The following is a 6,514-nucleotide window of genomic DNA, read 5'->3' as shown; positions in this document are numbered from 1 at the left end:
GGGGCGGACGCAGGGAGAAGTGAGCAGTTGTTTTCCCTGGCTGGAGCGCGGCGCGGCGGCGGCGAGGGGGGCTGGGACGCTGGCCCCGGGCCAGGGAGACAGTTTTTTTCTGTTTAAAGCGTCGTCGCTGCCGCCTGGGGGAGCGAGGGTGTGCGGGCGGGTGGAGGCTAGGGGGGGCGGTCCCTGCCCCAGATGCCCGCCCCGCCGGAACCCGCCGCCGCCGCGCTGGGCCCGCTCCAGCGAGCCCTCACCTGGGACCGCTGGCCGCCCCGCCGGATTCCTCCGGGCGGGGCCAGGAGGCCCGCGCCCACCTCCGCCCCGTAGCATCCAAGTGGGAAACCGAGGCTGGAGGCGGAAGATGGGCCGGGCCCGGGGGTCGCGCGGCTGGTAGGAGGCCAGGTGGGGCTGGAACCCAGGGCTCCCAGCCCTGGCCCAGCCTCCTTTGCACATGCGGGGGTCTCACCACCCCTCAGTCACTTCTCATGAGTACCGGTCCACCCCTGCCCACTAGGACTCGAGGAGGGAGTACCCCTTCACCATGCCCTCCGTGGGAGTCCCAGGAAGAAGTCCTTGGGGTCCTGAAGAAGAGTAGATAGAGCAAAGTTTGAAATCCAGCTTGCCTGCCAACCCCCAGTAAATGGCTTCCCGGTGCCCACCCTGCCCCCGCCCCTCCGCCTTGTCTGGCCGGGCTGGCTGGGCTGGCTCTGGGCCTCAGACACTCTGGAATCGCCAAGGTCTGAGCTCAGGGCCTGGCCCCCTTCCCAGGCTAACAGCCGGGAGGAGGGGAGTGATGCCTGAGGGCCTGGGGCTGGGGAGGGGCACAGCCGGGCCCCAGGGCAGGGTCTGGCAGGGACTGGGGAAGGGCCCTGAGTTGGGTCAAGGCTGGAGAGAAGCCAGGCCTGCCCACTGGTCTGGAAGGGAGGCCCTTGAGGGCTGCAGTGGCCTGGTGCCCAGGCCATATCACCGGGTACCTGGCCAGGGGAGACCCCCGATTCAGTCTCTGACTCACAGAACTCAGCAGGGGGTGAGTATGACCAGGGTACCTCCAGAGCGGGTCACAGCCAAGACAGGGTGATACCCTCTCTCCAGGGGGAACAGGGGTTGCAGTCTGAAGGAAAAGGGGTTCAGGTACATGACTTGAGGTACACCTGTGTAAGTAACTCATGGCTTTAACTTTGAGGGTGGGCTTATTTGGGGTGACCGAGGGAGACTTTTTAGTGGACCCCTGCCCAAATTGCTCAGTGGGCTCAGGCCCTGTTCAGATAGACAGGTATTGGAGGAGTAAGATGCGGGGGGCAGTCCCGTGTCCCCAGGGGAGATAGGAGGGTATGTAGTATGGACAGCCCCCACACTCCCTCAGGGGGGTCTCTGGTCACACACTGAGGCCGGGAGTGGTACTGATGCTCACCACCTGCCAGGCATAGGGCTAAGCATTTTCCGGTCATTTTTCCCTCATACTCATCTGAACCTAACCCTCCTCTGCCTACAGTAAGATGTGACTCACCTTGGAACACAGCATAAACAAACTAGGGTTAGAGTCCTCATCTCTGAGCCTGTTTTTTGACCTGTAAATGGGGATCTAGTCATTCGACAAACAAGGAACCTCTTGCATGCTCTTTTTAAAAAATTAATTAGGCTTCGCCGGGTCCTAGTTGCGGCAGGGAACTTTGAGTTGCGGCATGTGGGGTCTAGTTCCCTGACCAGGCATCAAACTCAGGCCCTGAGCATTGGGAGCGTGGAATCTTAACAACTGAACCACGGAAGTCCTCAACATGCACTTGTTAAAAGGTAGAACCAATCGCTGCTTTCCTGGAGCTTCTGTCCTGGAGGAGACAGATACTCGACAGATCAATCCACACCTGACTGAGGCTGTGCCAGAGGTCAGTGCTAAGACAGAGAAGAAGAGGGAGCTGGGAGCGAGAGCAGTGATGAGACCCGAAGTCCAGGAAGCCCCTCTGACAAAGGGACTTTTAAGCCAGGAGCTGAAGGAGGAGCAGGAGTTAACGGGTGTACAGTCCACCCAGCGTGGGGGGAAGGCTGGAGGAGGCCTGAGGGATTGAGGGGAATTTCGGAGGGGACAGTTGACACTGTCATGCCGGGATGGGGGTTAGGAAGAAGATTCATTTCTTCCAGGAGCTGAGACAGGGCCAGCGGAGCAACAGGGTGGGGAGGTAGAGAGAGAGAGAGCATCCGGAGGCGGAGGCGGGAGGCCTCGGTGAGGAGTCTTGAGTTTTATTTTCATCGCAGTGGAACTGTATCAGAGCAAGAAGGGTGTTCTTGCTATCTTCCCAGGAGAGACGTGGTGGAGATGTGTTTGGGGGTGGAATCCAGAGACTAGGTGAAGTGGAGGGTACCGGAGAGGCAAGTGGTATGAATGCTTCCCAGGTGTCTGCCTGAGCCCCCAGGTGGGTGAGGAATGTGACAGGGGAGAGGGAGACCCACAAAGGAGTGTGGGTTCTGTTTGCAACTTGCTGAGTTTGAGATAGAGCCTCCCTGGTGGCTCAGATGGTAAAGCGTCTGCCTGCAATGCAGGAGACCGGGGTTCGATCCCTGAGTCGGGAAGATCCCCTGGAGAAGGAAATGGCAATCCGCTCCAGTATTCTTGCCTGGAAAATCCCATGGATGGAGGAGCCTGGTAGGCTACAGTCCATGGGCTCACAAAGAGTTGGACATGACTGAGCGTTTTAGATTGGACATGACTGAGAGTTTGAGATGCTTGTGTCATCCAAGTGGAGACGTCTCAATCCAGATATGTGGAGCTCAGCCAGGATGCCCGCCCTGGAGACATGGGCTTGGTGTCCTCAGCACACACGGGCATTTATAGCCACGGGAAAGGAGGGGCTCTGCTGGGGAGAAGAGGGTCGGGGAGAAGAGGGTCAGGGAGAACCAGGGAGGTCTCCTCCCCCAGGTCACAGAGAGGAGGCAGAGTCTGATGTGACTCAGAGGAAGGAGCAGCTGGAGGAAGCTGAGGAAAGAAAACCAGGAGTGTGATGTCAGAGAGCCCAGAGAAGCAAGTGTTTTGGGAGGAGAGCATGGCCAAGGGTGTTTAATGCTGCTGACAGGAGGATGGAGGTAAGGCAGCCTCTGTTCCGGGACCGCTGAGGGGGCTGAGTGACCGGGAGCCATGAGGGCCAGCACCCAGCCCCATGCTTGGCATGCAGTGAGTACTCCATACATTTACTTACTGTCATTACCAGACTCCTTAAGCTCATCAGGGCTTCCCTGATAGCTCAGTCGGTAAAGAATCTGCCTGCAATGCAGGAGACCCCGGTTTGATTCCTGAGTCAGGAAGATCCGCTGGAGAAGGGATAGGCTACCCACTCCAGTATTCTTGGCTTCCCTGATAGCTCAGTTGGTAAAGAATCCACCTGCAATGCAGGAGACCTGGGTTTGATCCCTGGGTTGGGAAGATCCCCTGGAGAAGGGAAAGGCTACCCACTCCATTATTCTGGCCTGGAGAATTCCATGGACTGTTACAGTCCATGGGGTCACAAAGAGTTGGACACGACTGAGCAACTTTCAGTTTCACTTAAGCTTATCAGAGGCCCAGCTGGAAGCAGTCGGCACTGTTACGTGGGTTATGAACATTAACCGAAGCCTGGAGCCGCAGAAGCTGGAGCTGGAGCTGAAACGCGGGGTGGGGGGGCCTGCTCTCGGGAGCCTTGGCTTTCTATAGACACTGACAGTACTTGTCCTCCTGCAGCCAGCAGGGAGGGAGCTCTGGAAATCATATTCCTCCTGTCCAGCCCAGCCTCCCAGGGGCCAAACCCCAAAGGAAGTCTGTGGGCAGCGGGGCTGGGGAGGGCACAGGGCAGGCAGGGTTGGCCTCGGGGCGTGAGGCCTGGAGGACACAGATGCAGAGTGGATCCGCAGGGCTCACTGCAACGGCCCAACCAGGGAGTGTCCGTAGCTTGTCCTCCTTTTCTGTCTGCATCTCCTGTGTCACCACACCCAGGCAGCCCAGGTTCTTGGAATCTACCAGCATGTCTCCCAGATGGAAGTTCTTCTATAAGTCCAAGGAGGCCATGACCTCTGTGCTCAGTGCAGATCACTTCGGCCACCTAATGGGTCTCCACACTGCCATTGCTTCCCAGTCCCATCCCTCCTCCACCTGATACAGGACTCACCTTTTAAAACCTCATTCCAGGACTTCCCTGCTGGTCCAGTGGTTAAGACTCCACCTGCCTGTACTCCAGTATTCTTGCCTGAAAAATCCGATGCGCAGAGGAGTCTGGTGGGCTTCCTATCTTATCCAGACTGGGAAAAAAAAAAGGATCCACCTGCCAATGCGGGGGACACAGTTTCGATCTGTGGTCTGGGAAGATTCCTCATGCCACTGAGCAACTAAGCCCGTGGGCCACAATTACTGAGCCCGTGCTCTTGAGCCTGAGAGCCACAACTACTGAAGCCCACGCAGTTAGAGCCCGTGTGGGAAGCCCACATGCGGCAGTGAAAACACAGCACAGCCAAAAAAAAAACTGATTTCAGAGGGCTTCCCTGGCAGCCCACTGGTAAAGACTCCGTACTTCCACCCCAGGAGATCGGGTTTAATCCCTGGTCAGGGAACTAAGATCCTACACAATGCAAGGCGTGGCCAAAAGCAAAAACAAAAACCTAATTGCAACCGAGCTCCTTCTCAGTTTACAAAACCTCCAGCAGCTTCCCTCTGCTCACCTGGCCTGCAAGGTCCTCTGTGCCTCCCCGTGGACCTAGTCCTGCGCGTCTCTAGTTCCTGCCTCCAGGAGGCATTTCTCTAAAACAGCTACCCCCAGCCCTTTGAGTCACATCCCGTGTTTATCTCCTGCTGGTCCTCCTCACAGCCTGAAGCATTCTTCTCTATGGGTTTGATTACATATTGTCCCTCTCACCGCCCTCCCAGGAAGCACAACCTCGCCTCCAGCTCTTAGCACATCGTGACCTGGCGGGCAGAGGGCACTGACATTTGTTGACTGATTGGATGGACTGAGACTACGAGGCTGTGAAAGATGAAACAGTTAGACTCGCTCATCTGGCGAGTAAGATGTGGGGATTGAATGTAGGCTGGCCTGATCCAAAACCCACAGGGCGTTCCTGGGAGGAGGAAGGAGACGAGTCCCACAGATAGTCTACAAACAGGAGGGCGGGGCCCTGAGGGCAATAAGGGGCTTTTAGCCCGAGGAATGGTCTGTCTGCCACAACCTCAGGGAAGGGCGCCTTTGTGTAGAGAGGTTCTTGAGGCCCAGAGATGGCAGGGACTTGGCCAAGGTTACGTTATTGGGTCTTCCCAGGCACTGGTGGTAAAGAACCCACCTGCCAATGCAGGAGACACAAGAGATGCGGGTTCGATCCCTGGGTCGGAAAGATCCCCTGGAGCAAGGTATGGCAACCCACTCCAGTATTCTTCCCTGGAGAATCCCATGGACAGAGCGGCCTGGTGGGCTGCAGTCCATAGAGTCATGAAGAGCCGGATATCCCAGGACTCAAACCTAGGGTTCCTGATGCTTCCTTAGGGACATTGGCTGGACGGGGTGGCCCCAGCCTGTGTAACGGAAGTTAGGTTTCAGGAGGCAGCATACCACAGTGGTAGTTTTCTGGAATACCTGCTGTGAGCATTGGGAAAATTCTTCATCTTCTGTATGCCTCCTTCCTCATTTTCAGACAAGGAAGTAAAGCAGCCGACATTCATGAAACCCTCGGTGGATGCTGGCCGCACTGTAAGCCCTCAGTATATATTACCCCTATTTTCTTTTCTTTCTGTCTTTTTAAAAAGATACTCATTTTTTTATTTGGCTGCACTAGGTCTTAGTTGCGGCACATGGGATCTTTTTTAGTTTTGGCATGAAAACTCTTAGTTGCAGCACGTGGGATCTAGTTCCCTGACTAGGAATCCAACCCGGACCCCCTGCATTGGGAACGTGGAGTTTCAACCACTGGACCACCAGGGAAGTCCCTATATTAGCTCTTTTCATTATTATCTGGGCCTGGGGTCCAAAATGGGCTTGCTGGGAAAATCCCATGGACAGAGGAGCCTGGTGGGCTGCAGTCCATGGGGTCGCAAAGAGTTGGACACGACTGAAGCAACTGAGCGCACACACTGGGCTCCAAAATGGGCTGCAGGTGGGAGCTGGCTTCCTGGAGGACGGGGAGAATACCTCTGAAAGAGGGCTGACTGTGTGTCAGGCTCTGTGACACCTCCCTGAGTTCTGAATGTCTTTGGGAAGCTTCTAGGCTCTGAAGAAAAGAAACGGCTCTAGGGGTGGTAGGTTCTAAAGGTGATGGTTGGAAGTTTCAGAGGCCTGGAGGGGACAGTTCTGCCCTGAAGCATCTCTCTCCAAGAGATGTGAAGTGGCCGTCCCTGAGTCCCTCTGATGTGTCCCCATGGTGATGAAGAGCATGAGAGATGGGACTGGAAAACGAAATGAATCTGTCTTCATGCTTCATGGAGCAGCTGGTATATCCAAATTGTTGGAGTAAAATGTTTGAGTTTGGGATTTCTTCTTGCCTTGAACAGAACTTTTAGATTCTCTCTCACGTT

Source organism: Bos indicus x Bos taurus, chromosome 29 (assembly GCF_003369695.1).
Source record: "Bos indicus x Bos taurus breed Angus x Brahman F1 hybrid chromosome 29, Bos_hybrid_MaternalHap_v2.0, whole genome shotgun sequence".
NCBI lineage: Eukaryota > Metazoa > Chordata > Mammalia > Artiodactyla > Bovidae > Bos > Bos indicus x Bos taurus.
Note: the sequence above shows the minus strand (reverse complement) of the source record.